We start from the raw sequence: 24,557 nt of genomic DNA on the forward strand, positions 1-24,557 counted from the left end.
TTAAATATAAGGGATCACTCATATATATAATGGAAGTTAAAAACTGAGGGTTACAAAATATATCGCATGACAAAGTTAAATAAAAACAAGGGCAGGGGAAAATGATTTTATACAGTAAAACGCGTTAAAAATTTAATATAAAATATTATTTTAAAAATTTCATAGAAATTGCTATAAAATTACATTAAAAAACAACAGCAATTAAGGCAAATGATAGTAGAAATCATGAAAATCATTTAGGGTTACCTATCCAAATACTTGTGAGAGCCTCCGGCACTCCGTCCGTTGCGACGACAAGTGTTCCAGTTGATCTAATTAACGGAACAGCCTGCTTATGAAATTAACGTGCAAGTGCCCGAGCACTCCTTAGACACGCGTACCTTTAAAGTAGTTCTCAAAGATTCAGCGTGACACAGAATGTGACAACGCCGGCCCTTTGAATTACAGGCACAACTCATTTTCGCTAGCTGAGTGGACCGGGGCAACGTGAAATATAGTGTCTTACTCAAAGACAACGCGCTGCCGTTCATCAAACTCACGGTCGTGAACCAAATACCCTAACCACTTTACAGTGAGAACCTACCTGTGAGGTCAGATCGTCTGACAGCTCTGCTCACTCACGACTTATATTATTCCCGAGGATTATCACATTATGTGGGAGTTGTTCCAGCTATTGGTATTATGGTGATGATGATAGTTGCCCCTTCGTATTTCCTGCGAGTTGTAATTGCTCTGGTGTTTGATGTAATAGAAGTAGCCTTCTGCATTCCACAACAACTCTTATCTGAATCTCCGCTGGTCTGCAAAATTGAGTATCACTTTTATATCCAGTTGGACCTCTGACCAGTTTAGGAGGGTGGTTGACTTGGTTTCGATAATTTCTCCATGGTTTTTCAGTACTATCTCTATATGTTTCTATGGAGTAACAAATCACGTACCTTACCTTGTCCACACGTTGCTTCATATAGAATGGAAACGTAGTATTCGTTAGAGGCGTTCACTATCATTAATAGCTTTCACGTCCACTCCTCGTTGATACACAATCCCAGAACTGTCCCGAATTTTATCTTCTTGTTTATATGACACAAGGTAGTGCATACTTCTTTCAGACACATTTCGGCTTGTTGCAATGTTCTGAATGTCATACCTTATTACCTCAGCTCTTTTTGTCTGCCTATATTCTCTATAAAGGTGAAAATAAGCCAAAGATCTGTGTTGCTGCAAATGCTTAGCTGTCACTCTTCTGTTGGTCGACTCACGTACTGCGACACAAGATTATGCGCAACTGTGAATCTTACAGTACCTGCTTGCCGTTTAACCTCGACTTCAGTTTCGAAAAGCAGATACTGCCATATGTTTTAACTTGCTCAACCAGCAATATACTATTCTACACGTCAGCGAGTACCTGTTTTAAATTAGTCTTTGGAGAGCATGCAAAAAGCCTTCAAATAAAGAGAGGGAGTGCCTCGGCACAAGCCCTTCCCTTACCAAAATTGTTGTTGTGATAGAACCTTGCATAATTCGAAAGTCTTTCTGTTTGCCTCGGCACTCGTCAGTATGTGCGCACTACGGCTTCTACCACTGTTGTTTATGTTTTTGCTTCGTTTTTTTTTTTCAGGTCAATATTGCCAGTTATTTATTGAAAAAATATTTTTTTCTCAAATGTCTTTGCTAATTGTATATTATTAAAGTTCTATTTTTTCCTGTTTTGTTATTCATTTATTATTTTAGAATCTGTTTCTTTTTCAACCAGTTTATAAGTAGTGGGCGTGTTTGTTTATGTTATTACAGCCACTACTGTGCTGATTACCTCTTCCTGCTACTCTAATACAAGAATTCATGTTGAATTGCGAGTAAAGACGTTTTTTAAAGTTTTCCATTGAGTTTTATGTATATTTCCCGGTAACGATCTGAAAAACTTTTGACTTCTCTTTCCAGATTACTTTAAAATCTCTACAAGCCAATATAGATTTAGATGAGTCCATTAGGATTCTTCTAGCTTGATTAGTAATAACAACTTTTTTTTGAACGCTTGTATTTCATTGTTTTTTTTATTATAGGCCTCACAAACAGAACGGACACTTTTAAGTTCGTTACACAGAGATGATTTTAACATCAACAAGGAACTACAGTTGAGTCATACAAGTTGATTTGTTTTTACAGGCTTTCACCTCTTCACACAACATCAGTTCCGCGTGCAAAAGTTATCCGTTAAAAGTTCCATCATTTCCTTCTCAAATGACTGTAAATATGATAGTTAGGAATTGAGGCGTGCTTTAATTTTATAGATTGATCTTACACACACACACACACACACACACACACACACACACACACACACACACACACCACACACACCACACATACACACACACACACTTTGAAGATGTCTTGGACATAAACGATACTTGTGCAATACAGAATAACAGAATAAACACTACGCACTTCAGGCGACAAATCATTTGTAACGGCCAACCCTTTCTGTGCAACATCGGTTGCCACTGTTGTAATATTCCAAAGGGGAAATATTATTGTGTTTCTTCAAATTATACCATAAACATCGAAAAATTACCTCACTTTTGGAAATCACCTTTAAGGTACTTGGTAAATAAAAATTCGTCATTAACACACATTCACTTTGGACTTAAATAGCTCACATAGGCCATAAAAATATTTAAACAAACGAGAATCAACTTACAATACAGAAGCTGAGATACCAAGACATTCTTCACATCATCGGCCATCTCATTAATGTGTCATTGCGTTGTATTATTTGTACTTAGTTGAGTTCAAATACCGCCGAGGTCGACTTTGCCTTTAATTCTTTCGGTATCGATAAAATAAGCACCATTTGAGCACTGGGTTGATGTAATCGATTTAGCGCTCTCACCCAAAATTTCAGGCCTTATGCCTATGGAAGAAAGAATTATATGCACTCGGTGACATGCAATTTGGAACAGGTTAGGGCTATTTCTTCAAAAGAATTTCAATTATTTCTTTAATTACTGGTATTATGATCTTTTCCTCAATGTCATACAGGGTGGGGCAGAGAGAACGGACGTTTTTGAAAAATCTACAAAATCATTCATTTTAGCTGCAAACAAATCTTATTGGCATCAGTGTGTTCGTATTGAATTAGCATTTGTCAAAACTAATTGCGGAGGTGTCCATTTTCATTGAGGCGTTCTTGGAAGTTGGCCTCCACCTTCTCCAGCATTGACCTGTCGATTTGGGCGACTGTCACGCGAATAGCTTCCTTTAAATTGTCCAATGTACAGGGCTTATGCGTATACACATATGCCTTGAGGTTTCCCAAGAAATAATTACACATGGACAAATCAGGGGACCGGAAGTGGGGAAGAACGTCAGCAAACCTGGAAATGAGGCTGTCACTGTAGAAAGAGCGAAGAACGTCCATTGATGCTCTAGCTGTGTAGGCCGTTTTTGTTGTAATTCAAGCACAAAAAGTTGTTTATCATCTCGATGTAACGCTTGGATTTCACAGTAACAACATTTCCATTATTATCTTAAAAAAAGTAAGGACTAATAACAGCAGCTGTTCTAATACCATAACAGACCGTCACTTTTGGACTGTATAGTGGTCTTTCGTGCAGTTCTCTCGGATTTTCAAGAGCCCAGTAACGACAATTCTGTTGATTTATCATGTCATTGAGATGAAAGGGACCTTCATCACCCATTAACAAGATGAGGTTGTCGTTTGCCTCAAAAACTGCTTCCATCTGACGCGCGAAGTTAAGCTGATGTGCATAGTCTCATGGTTTCAACAGTTGCCCGATGATCAATTTGTCGGGTGGAAATGCAGGTCTTCATGCATAATACACCTTACCGATCGATTACCGATGCCAAGTTCAGTGGAATGCCTTCGAGCAAAGCGATTCAGACTCCGTATCAAAGCTTGTCTGACGCGTTCCACCTTTTCCAAGGTCTGTACCGTTCGTGGCGCCCTCACCGGTATCCTATTCATTAATGTACCTCGTGCATTCACCCAACGTAAGATTGTGTTATGGGTGGGGACTGCCTGATTTCGGTGAATGATGAAGTGGCACCGAAACTCACGCTGAACTGCTGTGACAGACCCGTTATTCTTCACGTAACTGTCGTAGGCAAACACGCGATGATTATCGTCCACAACGCCATGGCTTCACCTGAAAAAAAAATGCTAGGACACCACGGACCAAATAGTACCCGTTGACATATGCCCGTCTCCCTGGGGCTGAGTAGTAGCCATTTCAAAAACATCCGCCCACTCTGTCCCACCTTGAAAAAAATTCATTGTTTTTTGCTATATTAAAGGAGGTACTTCGGTCTTCCTCCATTGCCAACATTGGCAAACGCTTTAGAGAATCTTCTTGTTATTTTATTTGAGTCAGTCATTGGACTGCAGCCATGCTGGAGGGATCGCATTGAAGAGTTTAGTCGAACAAATCGTACGCACGCAACACACACACACACACACACACACACACACACACACACACACACATAAATATTGAGTTGTCAGATAAATTCGTTCGTTTCTTTTTTTCGCTCCCATTTATTTTGATCCTTTAGAATGTTATTTGAATGAACACGAAAAATATTTTTATAGCAGTGTTTTATGTTGTTGATTTTTTTATGTTGTTTTTGTTACTCTATTCCTCCTTTACAACTTTTGTGTATCATTTTTGAAATTATAATAAATTTTAACGCTTTTCATCCTCAAAAGAATATGCGATGACCACAAATCGATTCGAAGTTAGTTTCTCGAAATTGGTGCTCAAGCCTTGAAAAAAAATTGAGTTAAACTGCATCAGCCATAAGGCTGATATAGTTTAACTCTTTTTCTCCGTTTGGAAACGCTCGGTTATCCAGGGCAAGGCAAAGAACGAACTGGAGCTTTACCAATTGATATCTGAAAAGTTCGATGAAATAACTCATGAACACTGCGATAGCTTCTACCAAAAGATGCTCCGTTACGTCGACCGGTCTGAACAAGGGGAGATCATAAATGAGTGATTCTTTTTCTATTTGTTGCTTATGTGCGAAAAGTTCATTCAAGATAATTTGTGCATTTTTACAAACTGCAATTTTTTGCGAGAAATATCAGTTGGGAAAATTTAAAAAGTCTTATCTCAGGATAGCTAATAAACCTGGTCTGATTTAAATCATGTTGATCAAAACTTTTAATCATAAGGGTAATTTCACCCCTCCCCTCCCCCAAAATTGCATAGAACTGCTTTAAAGCGCGGGTTTATGCTACATTCCCCACCCCGTGGTATGTCTTTTAACTAGACTGTCTATTGTACATGGGATTCACGTGTCTTAGATGACACGTGGACGCTTTCAGACAGGTCGTTATATCAGGAATAGTATGAGCTCATTTTTTCCTTTATGCCTACATATGGTGAGTTGCTATTAGTAATAGTATTATGCAAAAGTAATGCTTATAAGTTCTTGATAGCTGCAGAGTTTTCATTCGAGAACTATGTTATTCGAGCTTTCTATTTGAACTTTACCCAAGAGTGACCTTAAAAGAACCAGTCCGTTCGCTTTGAGGAGATGCAAATAGAACAATTTTTTAACAAAAAAAGTGACTTCATAAAACGGTTATAAAGAGCAAAGTTTGTTGTCCCAAGCTCGGGATTAAATCGAAGTTCGGGCTCTACTGGACGAGTTAGATAAGATAGACATGTATTCCCTTACGGCTGATGTAGTTTAACTCTTTTTATTTTCAAGGCTTGAGCACCAATTTCGAGAAACTAGCTTCGAATCGATTTGCGGTCATCGAATATTCTTTGGAGGATGAAGACTCCTACTTCAGCACATGCCTGTTGACCGTTTTGTGCGTTTTAGCTTGTCTTACAAAGTCTCTTTGAAAAATTCAAGTTTGATTGCAAAGAATCCAAACTAGATCGAAAACATCTATCTATCTATCTATCTATCTATCTATCTATCTATCTATCTATATATATATATGTATATATATATATATATATATGTATATATATATATATATATATGTATATATATATATATATATATGTATATATATATATATATATATGTATATATATATATATATATATGTATATATATATATATATATATGTATATATATATATATATATATGTATATATATATATATATATATATATATATATATATATATATATATATATGCGAGTAAAAATAAATACAAAAAAGGTGGGTTTTTTGTATGATTGTGTATAGAGGAATATATTATTTTGTTTAAAAGAGTTCCAACACTGTCTGTTTTTTATGTTTTATTTATATTCCTGCAGAACTAATGTGGAGTATAGAATATGGAATATACAATATATAATATAATATACAATATACAATATAAAATAAAATAAAATAAAAATGGATGGCACCATGAAAGAAAGTATTGAATGTAGATGAAATATTGAGTGTTCAGTATAAAGAATCAAATATATAAATATATAAATATAAATATATAAAGGCGACTCGAGTTTCAGGGCTATTTCCCTTCGTCATGGCCGGTATGACAGACTTTAACAGACTGTCATACCGGCCATGACGGAGGGAAATAGCCCTGAAACTCGAGTCGCCTTTATATATTTATATTTATATATTTATATATTTGATCCTTTATATTGAACACTCAATATTTCATCTACATTCAATACTTTATTTCATGGTGCCATCCATTTTTATTTTATTTTATTTTATATTGTATATTGTATATTATATTATATATTGTATATTCCATATTCTATATCCCACATTAGTTCTGCAGGAATATAAATAAAACATAAAAAACAGACAGTGTTGGAACTCTTTTAAACAAAATAATATATATATATATATATATATATATATATATATATATATATATATACATGCATACATGCATACATGCATGCATACATACGTGCATACATACATGCATGCATGCATACATGCATGCATACATACATACACACACACACACACACATACATACATACATACATACAAACAAACAAACAAAATAAGTCTCAAAAATGAAACAGAAACGCAACAAAGGAACAAGCGGAAAATTCACCCACGAGACACTTCATTCTAAAAATTCTTACAATTTCATGCTTTTAACCATAATATTGTTAATTTTTGGTGGCATCAGCAGCGAGAAGCTGCTGGGAATCGTGAGCAAACGCTGAGGGCAGCGTCGAAACCAAACACAACGCAAATGTGTATAATCAAACGAAATAATTATACAGTATAGAAACAAATTAATGCCGTGCGGCTCTGTGACGATACGAATATATGACATGTTTAGTGCCTACCAAATTCACCTACAAAGAATTGGGCCGTCCGGGGCAATAGTAGAAACCTACTTACCCATAGTACCACGCAGTAAGACTGAACCCAAAACCACGTGGTTGAAAAGTGACAGTCTTAACAACACATCCACGCCTTCGCCTCGCCGGAACTATTAAAAAGAGATTAGTCATTCAGCTCATATTTTTCTCCTCTCGCTGCATTTGATTTTGTAATTAGTTTTTTTTAATGCTCTCTGCGTTAAGAATGTTCACTCCTACTTAACTTTTAATTTCCATGCAAATGGAGTCTCTAAGTAATATATGATACATTTAAAAAAAATTTTTTTTTTTACCTGAATGAAACAATAACCGACTAGAAAAGAACTAAAGAAGATGCTGGTTCCAGCATGGTTTGAAATTCTGACTACGCTGCTATACGTTTAGATATCGGCTCAGTTACTTTGACTTCCTTCACCGCCATCCTAAAAGGGAACATTGAAAATTAATTAATTTAAGTTTGCGAAATATATATCATGCTCCATACTTTCTGTCGTGATGGATTAAGGTTTATATATATAAAAAAAAAGTAGAAAGGAAAACTGTTTTGTTAAAAGACTTTATTAAATGAAATATTGTGAGTTAATGAATTTTGAATTTAATTTCAAAATTCTCAGTTTGGGATTTAAAAGTAAAAAATAGGAAATACTTCAACTCCGTGTCTGTCTGTCTCTGTCTTTGTCTCTCTCTCTCTCTCTCTAAAAATTCCTATGGCGTCTAAATGTTCTTATGACGTCAACAACATTCAATTCTTCAATTCTCGCTGATACGAATAAAGTTTCTCAAGCGATCCGCGAAGCTTTGCTTTTGACCTGTAGTACATCGCTTGTCATGTTTACACTTTTTAATCCAAAACACATGTTTGTAGGCGGAGAGCCGGCAGAAACGTTAGCACGCCGGGCGAAATGCTTAGCGATATTTCGTCTGCCGTTACGTTCTGAGTTCAAATTCCGCCGAGGTCTACTTTGCCTTTCATCTTTTCAGGGTCGACTAAATAAGTACTAGTTACATACTGGGTCGACTTAATCCGTTTGACTGTCCTTGTTTGTCCTCTCTATGTTTAGTCCCTTGTGGACAATAAAGAAATAAGAAACGTTTGCACACCGGCGAAATACTTAGTGGTATTTCGTCTGTCTTTATGTTCTGAGTTCAAATTCTGCTGAGGTTGACTTGGCCTTTTGGGGCCGATAAATTAAGTGCCAATTGCGTCCTGGGGTCCCCTCCCCCAAAATTTCGGGCCTTGTACCCAGAATAGAAAAGAATATACACGCTTGTTGCTGTTATTATTTTATTGCCAAAATTGTTAGCGTGTCGGATAAAATGCTTGGCAGCACTTCTCATTCTTTATATTCTGAGCTGAAATCCCGCCGAGGTCAACTTTGCCTTCTGTTCTAAAGACGGCGAGCTGGCAGAATCGTTAGCACTCCGGGCAAAATGCATAGCGACGTTTCGTCCGTCTTAACGTTCTTAGTTCATATTGCACCGATGTCGACTTTGCTTTCATTTGTTTCGGTGTCGATAAAATAAGTACCAATCAAGTACTGGGGTCCATGTAATTGACTTACTTCCTCCCTGCAAATTTCAGGCCTTGTGCCTGTAATAGAAACGATTATTTATAACTTTATTTGCTATTTAAGTTCAAAACAAATAAATGTATTTTTCGCTCTCTTTACTTTTTGACCTCTCAGGGTTTAAAAAAAAATTTTAATTAGAGCAGCCGTTGACGGAAATTTTATTCGCAGTTGAGCCCACAGACATCACTTAGCATTCAAAATCAAGGACACGTCGTCTTTTATGAGAAGACAATGCCTACCTAGACAAAAGCTATATTTATTAATCATTAAATACAAAAAATAAATTATTTCTAATTCATTATAAAATGACTAATTTAGTGCATGGGACTCAATATATTATTCAGTAAATGCATTAAATGACTATTCTGATATTACAGTATTCGCTGTCATTCAAGTTAGGAGTGTATACTAAACGTAACGCTATTAATCCCACTGGCTGAGCTCAGGTCCATTACAGAGAAAGAGAGAGAAAGAGAGGGAGAGAGAAACAGACAGACAGACAAACAGAGCGACAAAGAGAGAGGAAGTGAGACAGACAGAGCGAGAGCAAGAGAGAGAAAGAGAGAGAGAAAGAGAGAGAGAGAGAGAGAGAGAGAGAGAGAGAGAGAGAGCAAAATCAAAAAGACTAGCACGACAATGATAGCGGAAATTAAACTGCAACGCAATCTTACAGCAGTGCACACACACACACACACACACACAACACACACACACACACACACACACACACACACAGAAAATGACATGCCCAGAATATTCAGATTGAATACATAACCTGAAAATGTAGTTAGGAGCAAGCCACAGCATCTTAAAATATTACAAAACTACGTCACTATTGATGAACGACATAGTTAATTTGTTTGACGAACGTAAACAAAAATAACGCATATGAATGAAGGGTAGCTAAATCAATGAATCTATGATATATAGAAATAAGTATTCCATAAAATTTTTCACTGTCTTGCGATTCCAATTAATGGTAAATTATAACAGGTACAACATCGATTTTTCGGAACTTTTGGATCTAAAACCTTTCCGGATTATTTTTTATCTTTTACATGTTTCAGTTGTTAGACTGTGGCCATGCTGGGACACCACTTTGAAGAGTTTTTAGCCGAAAGAATCGACCCCAGTACTTTTTTTTTTTTTGCAGCCTAGTGGTCACTTTTGCCGATCCGCTACGTTACGGCGACGTAGACAAACCAACACCAGCTGTCAAGCGGTGGGGGCGGGGACACAGACACAAAGACGCGTGCGCGCATGCACACGCACATACATACATACATACATACATACATACATACAAACAGACATATATACATACATACGTGTGTGTGTGTGTGTATTATCAACCACATATACTTAATGTACATGCGTATTTGCCCATAAGCTGTTATTGGTGTGGTGGAAAATACTCTCTCAAGGCGCCAGGTGTTAAAATACCTTAGAGTGATGGACAAGCGAAACAACTCAAACCCATCTAGGAGTGATGGATATCGATGTTCCCCCATTTTTGTGGCTTGTCAACATCACATACTCGACAGGATCGGAACTGAATCACTTCACGAGTTCACGACTTATATACTCAAGTCATGTGCGAGTATACCCAGACGACAATGCATACGTAAGAATCAATTCAAATATGAAATAGAAGCAGCACCAATGTAGTAAAAATTATCAAACACATGACTGACTTTTTCCACTTTCCGTCTATCAAATCCACGCACATGGCTTTAGTCGGCCCGAAGCTATAGTAGAAGATACTTGTCCAAGGTATGAACCAAGGGAGGTCGCCTTGGTCAACACACTTTGAATTAAATAAATGGATTTTTGTGATTTTCGTCACTGTTTACAATTATCTCAAAAAAAAAATTTTTTTATGTATCATATAGATGTAATTTTTGACGCTGAATCGGAATTTGTTATTCGTTTATTCCTGAAAAATTTTGCAAAAATGTTACAGGTGTTCAAAGTTTGATAATTTTCATAATTTTCAGCCAATCAGAAAACAGTGCGTTCGCTGCCTCTTCCATCATCGGGGTGCGGAAGCGGGGGCTTCGGCATGTCAAAACATTAAACTAGCTACAGTAAACTGAAAAACGTGAAAACATTCGCGAGCAAATTAAATATTTAAAAGCTACGAACGAACGAACGAACGAACGAACGAACGAACAGGAGTTGCTAGAAATAACAGTCAAGACATTAAAATTTTCACGAGCAAAGTTAACATTAAAACATTCGCGAACAAATTAAATATTTAAAAGCTACGAACAAACCAACAGGAGTTGCTAGAAATAACAGTTAAGATATTAAAATATACACGAGCAAAGTAAATAGTGAAAACAGTGAAAAACATTCTAGAGTAAATTAAATATTTAAAAGCTACGAGCAAACCAACAGGAGTTGCTAGAAATAAAAGTCAAAACATTGCTTAAAACATACATTAATTAGTTTAAAAAATTCAAAAGTTTGCAATACACTGTAAGATTTTATAAAATAAATTATCTTTCTCATATCTCCTTCTCCACATAAATTCACAAAGATAAGTCAACTAAGGAAGGGTGCGTCCCACACCGGCATTTGTTTCCACGCTTTAAAGATGCTCAGGTACTCTCAATTTGTTGATTACACTCAATTTCGCGGTTACACTCTTTGTGCGCATGCGCAGCATCTTTGGTTACTATGGAAACAGTTTTTCGCCCCAGTGATGTGTTAAATACGCGCTTCTGATTGGTTAAAATAACCAGATTTTGCAAATTTTAAAGGCTAATAACCTTTCAATTATGGATTTATAGGAAAAATGAATTTCATTTTCATAATTAGTATACAAAACTTAATCCATGAAACAAATTTGAAAACAGTTGGAGCAAAATTATAAACAGTGACGAAAACCAGAAAGATGCAAATAAATAATAAAATATGCATAAATAATTGAATAAAATAGATGTACCTGTACATTAATATGATTTATACAAGTTTATTAAAACTCTACTGTGCTAGGTACCATTATAGTAATCTAGTAATCGTGGGAATTTGAACTCCCTGCTCGTAAATTAGTGCAGATTTGCGAGGTTCCGGATCATCAGTGTCCCGAAAGTCGGTGTTGTACTTGAATAACTAATTTATTATATTTGGGAAACAATATAAAAAGGGCAATAAAACAAATTGCATATGCATATATCAGAAATGTATATTGACAAATTGTATTTGTTTATTTATTTTGTATCTTTATTTTTTATTCAAATGTTAGCTTTCAGCCACCCCACTTTTTAACCTCCGGGTACTTATCAACTTCAAGAGTAGTCTGGTCGACATTTGTGGGATTTCTTGTTAGAAGTTCTCTTTCGTCATCTGAAAACCCCAATAGTTCTAAATTATTGCTTAAACACTTAGTATGTATATGCATGTACGAGGGGGTGCTGAAAAGTTCCTGATTTTATGGGTGTCGCGAAAGGCCTGGTTGGAATCCCAACCTTCCGAGTTCTTTTACAAGGCTTGGAAAAACTGAAGTACCGCTGCAATAAGTGTGTGAACCTGAGAGGGGAATATGTTGAATAAAACCATAATTAACTTATCCTCCTGTATTTTCTTTTACCCAAAGCCAGGAACTTTTCAGCCCCATTTCGTATATGAATACTCTCTCTTTCTCTCTATCTCTCTCAAGAATAGTACACTCAGAAAACGCGCACGCGTGCTCAAATATACACACATTCATGCATATACATACAGTTCTTGCTTGTATCTGTATATGTGTATACACGTATCTTTACGTGTATGTTCGTGTATTTGTACATGTGAGTGTGTGTATTTTCTTCACTTTTAACAGTTTGCACTTGTCGAAAAGAAATTAAAAAGCTGGAATCCTATAATGTTGTAATCATTTCTCAGTCAAGGTCAATTTATATTATTTCCTGTGCAAGAGGAATAACCAAACGTCATGTTTGACAGGAAATGCTGGACACGAGAGGAAATAGGCTACTAGTTTAGTATACACCCATAAAATGTTTATTTGTACTGTGCTTATCGTTGCTTGATAACTTAAGATGTTTCAATTGAAGCAAACTGTATTTGAAATGCTGCTAACATAACACTTTAAATGCAAAACAATATAGTTAGGAGGATTATTTTACTTAAATGGGGGTACTTCTACCCGAATACTTGGTTGTTTGAGAAGTTCAGAGTTAAGATTAGCAACTTCGTTCGCTATGCGCCAACGAGAATAGAATTTTAATAGTTATCGTGTGTTTAGAATGGTTAACTCATTGCTCCCGTTAAACGTTTTGTCAGAATTATAAGCAAGACGAATATTGAGATTTAGAAATCAAATTACCGTCGGTCCCATCTTTAAACAGCTGCAGATCGTTTATGAAAAAGAATATTACTAAAATCAACTATCCATAGAAATAAGCAGTATATAAAGGAGAAATATTTGTTAACTGACGCAGTGCCACAATAGCAGAACTCTTAGCTTATCACACTGTTTCCCATTATGCTTCAATTTACTCATCCACTACAAAAACACATACCATTGCATGCATTCGCATGCAATGCTATATGCCGTCTTTGCTGTGTGCTTGCACGAGTCAAATGGGGTCATTGGAGCAGATGTCCTTGCTGTTACCAACCTTGTCCTGTTTCCAGCAAAAGTAATAATTTTCCCATGGATGAACATGTTTCAACAGAAGATTGGAAGTGAAGGACGCTGTTTTTATGATGATGACACTTATTTACAGCTGTTGTGCAATATATAGACAAGAAGACACACATGCACAATGCCTTGTAAATGGAATTTGTGTGCATGCATATTTGACTGACTGTCTGCCTGCCTATATGTATGTATTAATGCACGTATATATGTATGATGCATATATGTTTGTACAAACTATGTGTGTGTGTGTGTGTGTGTGCGTGTGTGTGTGTGTGTGTGTGTGTGTGTGCATAATCAGGCCGTCGGCGACTAAAACGGCAACCAACCAAGCATGCTGGGTGAGGAAAGTGATTGTAGCTCATCTTGCATGATGTGAAACAAAATCTATCAAACTAAGGAAAGACAAAGGCTATCCAATCACTGACTTGAGAATAGGGAGAGCAGGGGGTGCAGGCGAACCCACTAAAATTTTGCAGGGTAATGAAAGCGCTTTGAACGTCCTCCTGAAAAACTCCATCGCCAAAACGAAAGAGCGTAGAAATGTTATTGGACTAATCTGAAACATTACTTTTCCACTATTGGATCTATGCGATTTGATTAATGTACAAATATAATAATAATTATTATTATTATCATTAACCTGTTTACGGTAGCGAGCTGGCAGAATCGTTAGCACGCTGGACGAAATGTTTACCGGTATTTCGCCTGTCGCTACGCTCTGAGTTCAAATTCCGCCGAGGTCACCTTTGCTTTTCATCATTTTGGGTCGATAAATTAAGTACCAGTAAAACACCCAGTAGGATGGTACTATTGAAGAGTTTTGCACAATGGTCTTGTCCAGCTTTACTTTGAAGACTTTTTTGTTGAAGCAAACGCCTTCCATCCCGCCCTTATTCTCTTCGAGAAGCCAGCATCTATATATAATCGACAAGTCCCCTCCCCACAAATTTCAGGCCTTGTGCCTTTAGTAAAAAGGATTATTGTTAATCTGTGTATTCCGCTAGGGTTAACTTTGCCTTTCATCCCCTCAGGGTTGACAAAGTAAGTACGAATTAAGCACCGAGGACAATTTAATCGACTGAATATATCATATAAACACGAAATTTCTGGCCTTGAGCCAAAATTTTAAATCATTACTCATTTGTGTTTGTTTTGATTTTAAGATTAAAAAACTTAACCTTGTTTGTAGAAAAATTTGGATCCGGATTTGCATCCCCTAGACAAATTTCATTCTCGTACTTATGTATCTAACATTGTGTCTATATATGTTTATACATATGCTTACATGTATGAATATATCATATAAACATTTAAATGCATATTTAGATGTGTGTGTGTGTGTGTGTGTGTGTGTGTGTGTGTGTGTGTGTGTGTGTGTGTGTGTGTGTGAGCGCATGTGCGTGTGTGTGTGTGTGTGTGTGTGTGTAGATGAAGATTTCGTATTTTTTATGTCTCATTTGAATGCAGACACAAAATTGGATAGCTATTGTTTCCTCTGAGTTTATTTGCCTTTTGACACGCCTAGCTTTTTATCCTGCAAAGTGTCCAAAATCATCCTCCTTACCATATGAATATAATGAAGTTGCCATTTTAGCCACTGATGACCCAACCATGCTGCAAGTTATACTGGTTACATGTTATCAGTCGCGCTTGAAAGCAACCTGACAGTACACCTTTACAGATGTCTTACAAGCGACCTGACAGGTACACCTCTACAGGTGTCTTGCAAGCAATCCGACAGTACACCACTGCAGGTGTCTTGGCTAAGAAACACAGTACCAGTATTGGTTTGACAAAAAAAAAAGAGAGAGAGAAAAGATTAAGGTTTTTAGATATACTGCAAATCCTCGAATATAATCCGCATTTTTTTCCCAAAATTTAACGGTCAAAATCCCTAGTGCGTACTATATACGAGGTTAAAAATTAAAAATATTTTCTAAGTAATGTCCGAGTCTCTATTTGCTGTCCGGCAATATTTATTCAGACACATTTTGTAATGTCGGACGCGAAAATACCTTAAGCTAAGCCTGAAGTCATAAAAGAATCATCCATAAATTGCAGTAAGCAACATTTATTAAAATAAAAGTGTTGTATATCGTCTGCACTGGATGGTACTCAGGATGACGTTGTATAGAAAGATGAAATAAATGAAAGTGAATCTTCTGATGTTGACTATGAATCTGACGATGACGGAGATTTACACTACAATGATGCTGACACGTTTACAGAGGAACAAATGGAACAGTTATTTGATACTGAAAGTGACGTTGAATTTGAAGGATTTGAATAAATGTTTTTGCTTTTGCTTTTGCTTTTGCAACTGATAGTGATAAATATGTGAAAGGCAATTAACTTAATATTTATTAACTTAATATTTATTTTTCACTGACGTTATTACTGTTATTTCTTTATTTTCTGCAAACAAAGTGTACAAAAAAGTTACACGTATGCATTATGTTATATATACAATAATAATAAAGGACGTTACCGTATATATGTTTACAAACCAAGGACGTTATATAGACCTCCTTGACTCAAGTTAGAGAAGGGGTGCGTATTATACACAAGGTTTAGGTTTTTCAGAGGTACACCCCCTAAAAATCCCCTGCATATTATACTCAAGGGCTTACTATACTCGAGGATTTACGGTATATATCCCAAACTCACAGTGAAATGCATTCTCTGCGTTCATGTAAAAATGCTCCCCAGAAAAAATTAAGGATCATGAAAAATAAATAATTGACACAAATGTATACTGACATAAATAATGCACAAGAACCTTGCCACATGTCCGACCCTGCGGAACTTGTGTTTTAGATCTCGTTCGATCACGTCGTTCAATCCGATCCGTTCTCGAATTATATCATTTCGAATATGATCAAGCAATGATATTCCTAGCATAGTTCTTTCCATGGCCGTTTGCGTCGTAGCCAATCGATGTTCTTCCATTCTCGTAAAAGCACACGCCTCACTACCATATAAAAACGCCTGTCGGATGGTACTATTGAAGAGTTTTGCACAATGGTCTTGTCCAGCTTACTTTGAAGACTTTTTGTGGAGGCAAACGCCTTCCATCCTGCCCTTATTCTCTTTGAGAAGCCAGCATCTATATCTAGGCTCATATCAGCTGTGTGCCCCAAGTAGACATATTTCTCTACCTCCTCGATTTTCTACTCCTCACCTCTATTCGGCCTTGTGTTACGTTTTTGGACCGCATGTATTTTGTTTTCATGCAGTTCATTTTTGAGCCCTACTGCTGAGCTATGGGCGTCCAACTTTATCAGTATGGTCTGATATGTGATTTTGGTGAAAATACGTCATCTGCGAATTAGAGGTGTATTAGTAACTCACCGTTGGTGTTCAGGCCACCTGTCCAGTCAACATCTCTTATGACCATTTTTTGACATGTGGTGAAGAGCTTTAGAGAACTAGCATCTCCTTGTTTGACGCCCTTCTCAATTGTTTGACGCTCTACCCTTATTGATGCAGATAGCAGTGCTATATTATCGGTGAAACCAGAGCTTGCATCCATGAGTAGTTTGGTGATTACGCCGCAGCACCTTGCATTTCCAGAGATTCCAGCGCTGCGTTCAAAATGCAGTGCTAATATATAGAGTTGAAGCATTGGTGTAACCATGGTGCCCTGGCAATCTGATGAGCTAGCTTTCCTCATCTGCACTGATTTATAAATATACAATTGTAGCATGCATTTTAATGTAGACATAAAACAATATATTATACACTGAAATTATTATACTAGCTTGATTCGTGAAAAATTCCCGGAAAACAAAAAATGTAAGCAGCTGCAAATTGCGTGCTGGTGCCATGAGAAATGTTTCTATATTGTGACAGTTAAAGGCGGCGAGCTGGCAGAATTGTTAACACGCCGGGCGAAATGCTTAGCGGTTAGTGTTAACTGCTGGCTCTCTACTAAGCTAGTGCATATACTTGCATACAATCGTTGAGTATAGGAAAGCCCACACGCTAGATATGCTGGATATGTATAGACCTTCGTTAAGCATACTGGCAGTTGAGGATTTGACTTCTTAAAAAAAAAAATTTTTTTTTTTTAATTTAAAAAAAAAAAAAAAAAAAGAAAAGAAAAAAGGCGGCGAGCTGGCAGAAACGTTAGCACGCCGGGCGAAATGCTTAGCGGTATTTCGTCTGCCACTGCGTTCTGAGTTCAAATTCCGCCGAGGTCGACTTTGCCTTTCATCCTTTCGGGGTCGATAAATTAAGTACCAGTTACGCACTGGGTCGATATAATCGACTTAATCCGTTTGTCTGTCCTTGTTTGTCCCCTCTGTGTGTAGCCCCTTGTGGGCAGTAAAGAAATAGGTATTTCGCCTGTCTTTATGTTCTGAGTTCAAATTCAGCCGAGGTCGATTTTGCCTTTCATCTTTTCGGAGTCGATAAATTAAGTACCAGTTGCGTAATGGGGTCGATCTAATCGACTGGCCCCCTTCCCCCCAAAATTTCAGGACTTGTGCCTATAGTAGAAAAATATATTGCGACAAGGCTACAACGGCAGTTGAGGCGAATGAATATATTGAGTTATAGTTTCTGATACTCTGTCTAAAGTTCACTTCTTCAATGTCGGTATTCCCCAAAAGTTGTTTCAACTGGTCAGGATATTCTTGTAGATAAGGCAAGGAAACCTTACCATTACGGCAGCAATTAAATGCTTCCTGCGGAAATCTACGTGCATGACACTGCAGGCATATTACGTTCATCTCACCAATCGTAAATTAAGACGTTTGGTGTTCTTTTATTATATTCCGTCTTCTTATTTGAGCTCTGTCTGTCATAAAATAATTCTGTGTTTCATCTTCTTCCATATTTTCCCTTCTTTCTTGAACTCTGTTTCTTATATCTTGAAAGGAATTCTACCCTTCATCTTCGTCCATATGTTCCCTTCTTTCTAAGTACAGCTACTTTTGCTCTTGACTTATGGGTTCTCAATTCTGTTGATCTCTATCTCTTATTTTTAAAATACACTTCTCTTTGGTCCTGACTCATTTGTCTACCCTTTGCTGATTTCTTTCCCTCCTATGCCATAGGATACTCTCCCTCTCCTCTTGGCTTATTTCGTTTCTTCCCTGTCTCATCCTCGCGCGATTTTGATTCCTTATTTCCTCCCGCTGTTCCTCGCGCAATCGTTCTACATCCCGCAATCGTTCTACTCTCGTGCTGCATCCCTCATGCAATTATTCATATTTTAAAACTTGTTATTAAAACAATAAATCTCTAGAATGATTCAGAGGGTTTCAATTGAAAAACATATACGAATGTATTAGACAGTTTTTGTTTAAAAAGTACAAATATTTCTGAAATACTCACGTAATATGCAAAGATACGGTAATCAATTATATTGTAGGAAAGTAAAAAGTAATGGGAAAAAATAGAATTGATATTTTTGATTTTGTTCGGCTCTATGAATTTAATTTTTTTAATGCTTTCGCCAGTTGCTTGATACAAGAAAAAAGAAATTGGAAAAATCCTGACCAAAACAGAGTAAATCTAACTTAACAAAAAATATAAAAAGAGAAAGTTGCGTTTATTTACACCACGCGACACTTGTTATCGCACACACAGAGATGCACACACACACACATACATTCATATATATTCATGTGTATGTGTGTGTGTGTGTCTTTTATTAGGTCGTCAAGTATGAAATTTCATACTTGACGACCTAATAGTTTTTGTTTACTTATACACATCAACAAATGAGCCAATTGAACAGCACTGTGTTATTGTTCAATTTGTTAGATATAGCAGCCAAATCTCTTGTTAGTATTAAGGAAAAGAAAAAATAGAATTAACATTTTTGATTTTGTTCGGCTCTATGAATTTAATTTTATTTTTAAATGCTTTCGTCCATTACTTGATACAAGAAAAAAGAAATTGGAAAAATCCTGACCAAAACAGAGAAATTCTAACTTAATAAAAAATATAGAAAGAGAAATGAAAGGTTGTATTCGAAAGCCAAAATATGTTTTTAGCTGAGGTGTAATGTTAAAATGAAAACAAATTCAAAATTTAAATCTCGGGACATATCTGTTCCGAGATTTTAATTATCTGGTGTATGGCCGAATTCAAATGGGTGGAAAACCTAAAACAAATGTGTGTGTGTGTGTGTGTGTGTGTGTGTGTGTGTGTGTGTGTGTGTGTGTGTGTGTGTGTGTGTGTGTGTGTGTGATTGGGCCTTTAAGAGCATAAAACAAAATTTTAATAGCATAAAACATAAAACTTACCATGTTATCTGGTGTACGGCCGAATTCAAATGGGTAGAAGACCTAAAACAAATGTGTGTGTGTGGGGGGGGGATTTAATAGCCAGGGGTCAATTTCAGTTCAATCGTAGAAAGGAATTCAAATAATCAGCCACTCCGAAAAGACAGTTTGATGCCGTCACCTCTCTCTCTCTTTCTCTCTCCCTCTCTCTTTCTCTCTCCCTCTCTCTTTTTCTCTCCCTCTCTCTTTCTCTCTCCCTCTCCCTCTCTCTCTCTCTCTCTCTCTCTCTCTCTCTCTCTCTTTCTCTCTCACTTCCTCTCTCCCTTGCTCGGCACACAGCGTCAAATTTAAGTATCTTAATGTTCTCATTATGAGCGTTGCTGCTTCGGTGGCCCAGTAGGCATGGCTGTTAAGAAGTAATAATACAACGCATAGGTGGTGGTTTTAAATCTCTCCCAGAAATTATAAGATATCTAGTTTAAAATGTTTATTTCAGCAACAAAATTCCTTTCAACAATTTATTTCTCTTAAGCGTGACACACGCGTCAGGTACGTACAAAAAACAAATTGGCGTATTAATATTAGTTCGACAAGTATGAATTTTGTAGTAAGGTATATGGTTAAGTTTAACAGCTGCTCATTTTGCGCCTTTATTATATTTTGACAATCTTTATTTTTTGTTTGCGAGCTGACACATCTATTTCTTTATTGTAACTCATTTTGCGCTTTATAAAGTATTTATAAATCGTTTTTACTATTTTTGTTTAGAGATGGATAAATCAAAAATTCGTAAAGTTTTGAAAAATGAGTTCATTCTTGGAAATACAACGTTACAGACAGTTCGGAATATTAATGGAGTATTTTATTCTAATGTTATTACACAGCAGACAGTATCAAATTGGTTTGCAAAATTTCGTTCTGGTAACTTTGACCTCACAAATGAGCAAAGCGGTCAACCAGAAACAAAGATAGATAATGACGAATTGAAAGCCACCGTCGAGTCAGAGCTATCTCAAAGTGCCCGTGAATTATCGTTGTTGTTTGGTGTTAGCAAGTAGACAATATTGACTCACCAAGTTCAAATCGGTAAAGTGAAAAGGTTGGATAAGTGGGTTCCACATGAACTCAATGAAAATTAGAAACAGCAACGTTTGGAAGCCTGCATTATGCTACTTTCTCAACAAAAAAATTAATCATTTTTGAATCGAATTGTAACATGTAATCAGAAATGGATCCAATACAACAACCGTAAACGTTTAGCACAATAGTTGGACAAAGACAAGCCAAGACAAAGTCCGAAAAGCAAGATTCATCAAAAGAAGCTGATGGTGTGTATTTGGTGGTCTGGCACAGGTGTGATCCATTATGATTTCATTAAACCTGGCTCATCAATAACGGCCGAAGAATACTGCAGCCAACTGAATGATGCAGAAACTTACAAAAAACAGCCTAGATTAGTCAACAGATCCACTTCTATTTTATTGCAAGACAAGGCCGGACCACACATCGCAAAAATGACATTGTCGAAACTACAGGGAAGTTCTCCATCATCCACTACACTCACCTGATCGTGTCCCCCACTGGATATTACTCCTTCCTGAATTTGGATAACTTTTTGATAGGAAAAAAATTTAATTCTGACGATGATGTAAAACAGGCGTTCCAAATTTGTTTTTACTCTAGATTGCCAAGCTTTTACAGTTCCAGGCCGGACAAGTTGCCGCTGAAATGGCAAAAGTGTATTGACAATATGGGTGCATACTTTGATGAAGAAAACTATTCTTTGTATTTATAAAACATTAGGAAACTTTTTTTCTTTTCTACAAATTTCATACTTGACAACCTAATATTATTGATGATAAAGGCTACGAAACGCCCATAACACTAAGATGATAAGTGTATTATCTCTCATACCTCCTAACATTTTATGGTTTATATATACGTTTACGTCAACTTTATTATTATTAGTTATTGGTTATTTTGTCAAAGATTTCTCGTTACACATACCGTGACCTGCTCAATGACTATTTTTTCTCTGTATCGCCTTTCTTTCTGGCCTTTTATTTTGTATATTCCATCCTTTTCTGAATATATATATACATTATTACTACGTTATACACTTACATGAAACAGCTTTCGAAATCATTTCAATCATTAGTCACACACACACACACACACACACACACACACACACACACACACACACACACACACACACACACTGGCGCAATGTGAAGGACACGTACTGTAATACGCATGCGTCCCCTGATCAATATGTGTGTGTGTACTGGTGTAAGATTGCGTTGCAGTTTAATTTCCGCTCTCATTGTCGTGGTAGTCTTTTTGTTTTTGCTCTCTCTATCTCTCTTTCGCTCTGTTTGTCACTCTCTCTCTCTTTATCTCTCTTTCTCAATGAATTAGAAGTAATTTACTCTTTGTATTTAATAATTAATATTTATAGCTCTTGTCTAGGTAGGCACTGACTTCTCATAAAAGACGACGTGTCCTTGATTTTGAATGCTAAGTGATGTCTGTGGGCTCAACTGCGAATAAAATTTCCGTCAACGACTGCTCTTATTAAAAAATTGCTCTTATTAAAAAGCAAATAAAGTTATAAAGTTATAAATAATCATTTCTATATGCAGGGAGTAAGTCAATTACATGGACCCCAGTGCTCGATTGGTACTTATTTTATCGACACCGAAACAAATGAAAGCAAAGTCGACATCGGTGCAATATGAACTAAAATAACAACAGCAACAAGCGTGTATATTGGATTAAAAAGTGTAAACATGACAAGCGATGTACTACAGATCAAAAGCAAAGCTTTTACTTAAATACGAAAACTACCCTCGCTTTAAACACACACATGCTCACCCACGTACTCGCTAAAACCTATACATGTATGGGTAATATTCTTTATGTTGCATGTCTCACTTCTCTGTTTATTTCTTTCGTTGTTCGAAAAAAATTTCGTTTTCTGTCCTCGTCTTTATGTTTTCGTTTCTCATTGTGTTTAACGTTTTTTGTGATGTCCTGTACCCATATATGCTTGTATGTAGATATATGTATGGATATATGCATATAATTATATATTATTTATGTTATATACATATATATATATATATGTGTGTGTGTGTGTATAGATAGATAGATAGATAGATAGATAGATACATACATACATACATACATACATACATACATACATATGTATACATATATATTTATATATGTACACACATATATATAATATATATACACATACATATAGAATATATATATATACATATATATATATATATATACATGTGTATACAATATATATATAATATACTTATATATATAATATATACATATATAATATATATATAAACACATATATATAATATATACATATATATATAATCTAGCGAAAGCTAGATTTTATTCTGGTAATCGTGGAATCGTACGAAATATAGTTGAATTCATTTTTTTAAAAAAGGTTGGGTTTTTTAAGAGTTGCTTTTCCTTGCATTCGGTAAAAAAATGTGTTTATTTGGGAAGTCTAGTGTGTGGCATTATTCTGTAGTAATGCCCTTATATAAATATAAATGAATATATATATATATATATATATATATATATATATATATATATATATATATATATATATATATATATATATATATATATATAATATATATATATATATATATATATATATATATATATATATATATATATATACATATATATATACATACATATATATATATATATATATACATATATATATATATATATATATATATATATATATATATATACATATATATATACATACATATATATATATATATATATATATATATATATATATATATATATACATATGTTCATATAATGATATCTACCAAATGTATTGGTAAGATAAAACATGTAATCGTTACCAAAATATCAAAAATTCGTCCACAAACGTCTATAGTAAACTCCTTATGAATCGATCTCCTTGGTTATATATCAAAAAATTTAAATAAGAGCTTTGACGCTAAATCCATATATATTAAAGTTTATTATCTATGTATACATTTCTGTATAAGGTCAAATTCAACTCTTAATTCAAGAAGAATAGCTCCAACCAACAATTACAGAGAATTAAAGGTAGATTGGCTAGATTTTTTCGTAGAATGCGGATGAATATCATTTATGAAGACGATATTTCTTTAGCTGATTTCTTAGATGTGACATTAGATATTAAAAATGAGACATATAGACCATATCATAAACCTTCCACTAACCTGAAGTGGAGTAATCATCCTAGAAAAATTATCTATAATTTAGTAAGAAATATTTCATTAAGACTTTCTAAATTATCTGCAAATGATATGGTTTTTGATAATGAAGCTCAATTCTATAATTCGGCATTAAATAGGGCAGGATACAAAGAGAAGGTTTACTATGTCAAACCTGATTGTAACAATATTAAGACAGATATGAATTATACGAATAATAAGTATAAGAATAAGTTAAGAGGAAATAAGGAAAATAAACCCAGAGATTTTCATAAACGTAACATAGGTAATTTAAAATTTTTAAAGAATTATACAAATAACTGCGATAACACTAAAGATAATAATGTATGGTCCATAATCTCTTTTGGTAGAAATGTTGAATCTAATTTGATTGCACAGTTTAAAGAGGTGATAAGTAGATATTTCCAAAAGAATTTACATTATGGTAAAATTATTAATACACATAGCATTAGGTTTGGTTTCT

At 35.5% G+C, this 24,557-nt stretch overlaps 1 long non-coding RNA gene across 8 annotated transcripts in view; it reads right to left on the minus strand.

Moving 5' to 3' along the window:
- The window catches only part of LOC106877519 (uncharacterized), an 89,669-nt gene that overhangs the window by 10,530 nt on the left and 54,582 nt on the right, over positions 1-24,557 (minus strand). For 4 of the 8 annotated variants that reach the window (XR_016241089.1, XR_016241083.1, XR_016241085.1 and 1 more), the window contains exons 2-3: positions 7,641-7,769; positions 2,699-2,911 (exon numbers count right to left, since the gene is read on the minus strand). This is a non-coding gene — a long non-coding RNA (uncharacterized LOC106877519). Of the gene's footprint in view, positions 1-2,698; positions 2,912-7,640; positions 7,770-7,895; positions 8,939-10,839; positions 11,011-24,557 lie in introns of those variants that run through there. The other 4 variants (XR_016241087.1, XR_016241088.1, XR_016241079.1 and 1 more) reach the window with 4 other exon arrangements.

The sequence above is a fragment of the Octopus bimaculoides genome, chromosome 3 (assembly GCF_046866305.1).
Source record: "Octopus bimaculoides isolate indiv1 chromosome 3, ASM4686630v1, whole genome shotgun sequence".
In the NCBI taxonomy this organism is placed as follows: Eukaryota; Metazoa; Mollusca; class Cephalopoda; order Octopoda; family Octopodidae; genus Octopus; species Octopus bimaculoides.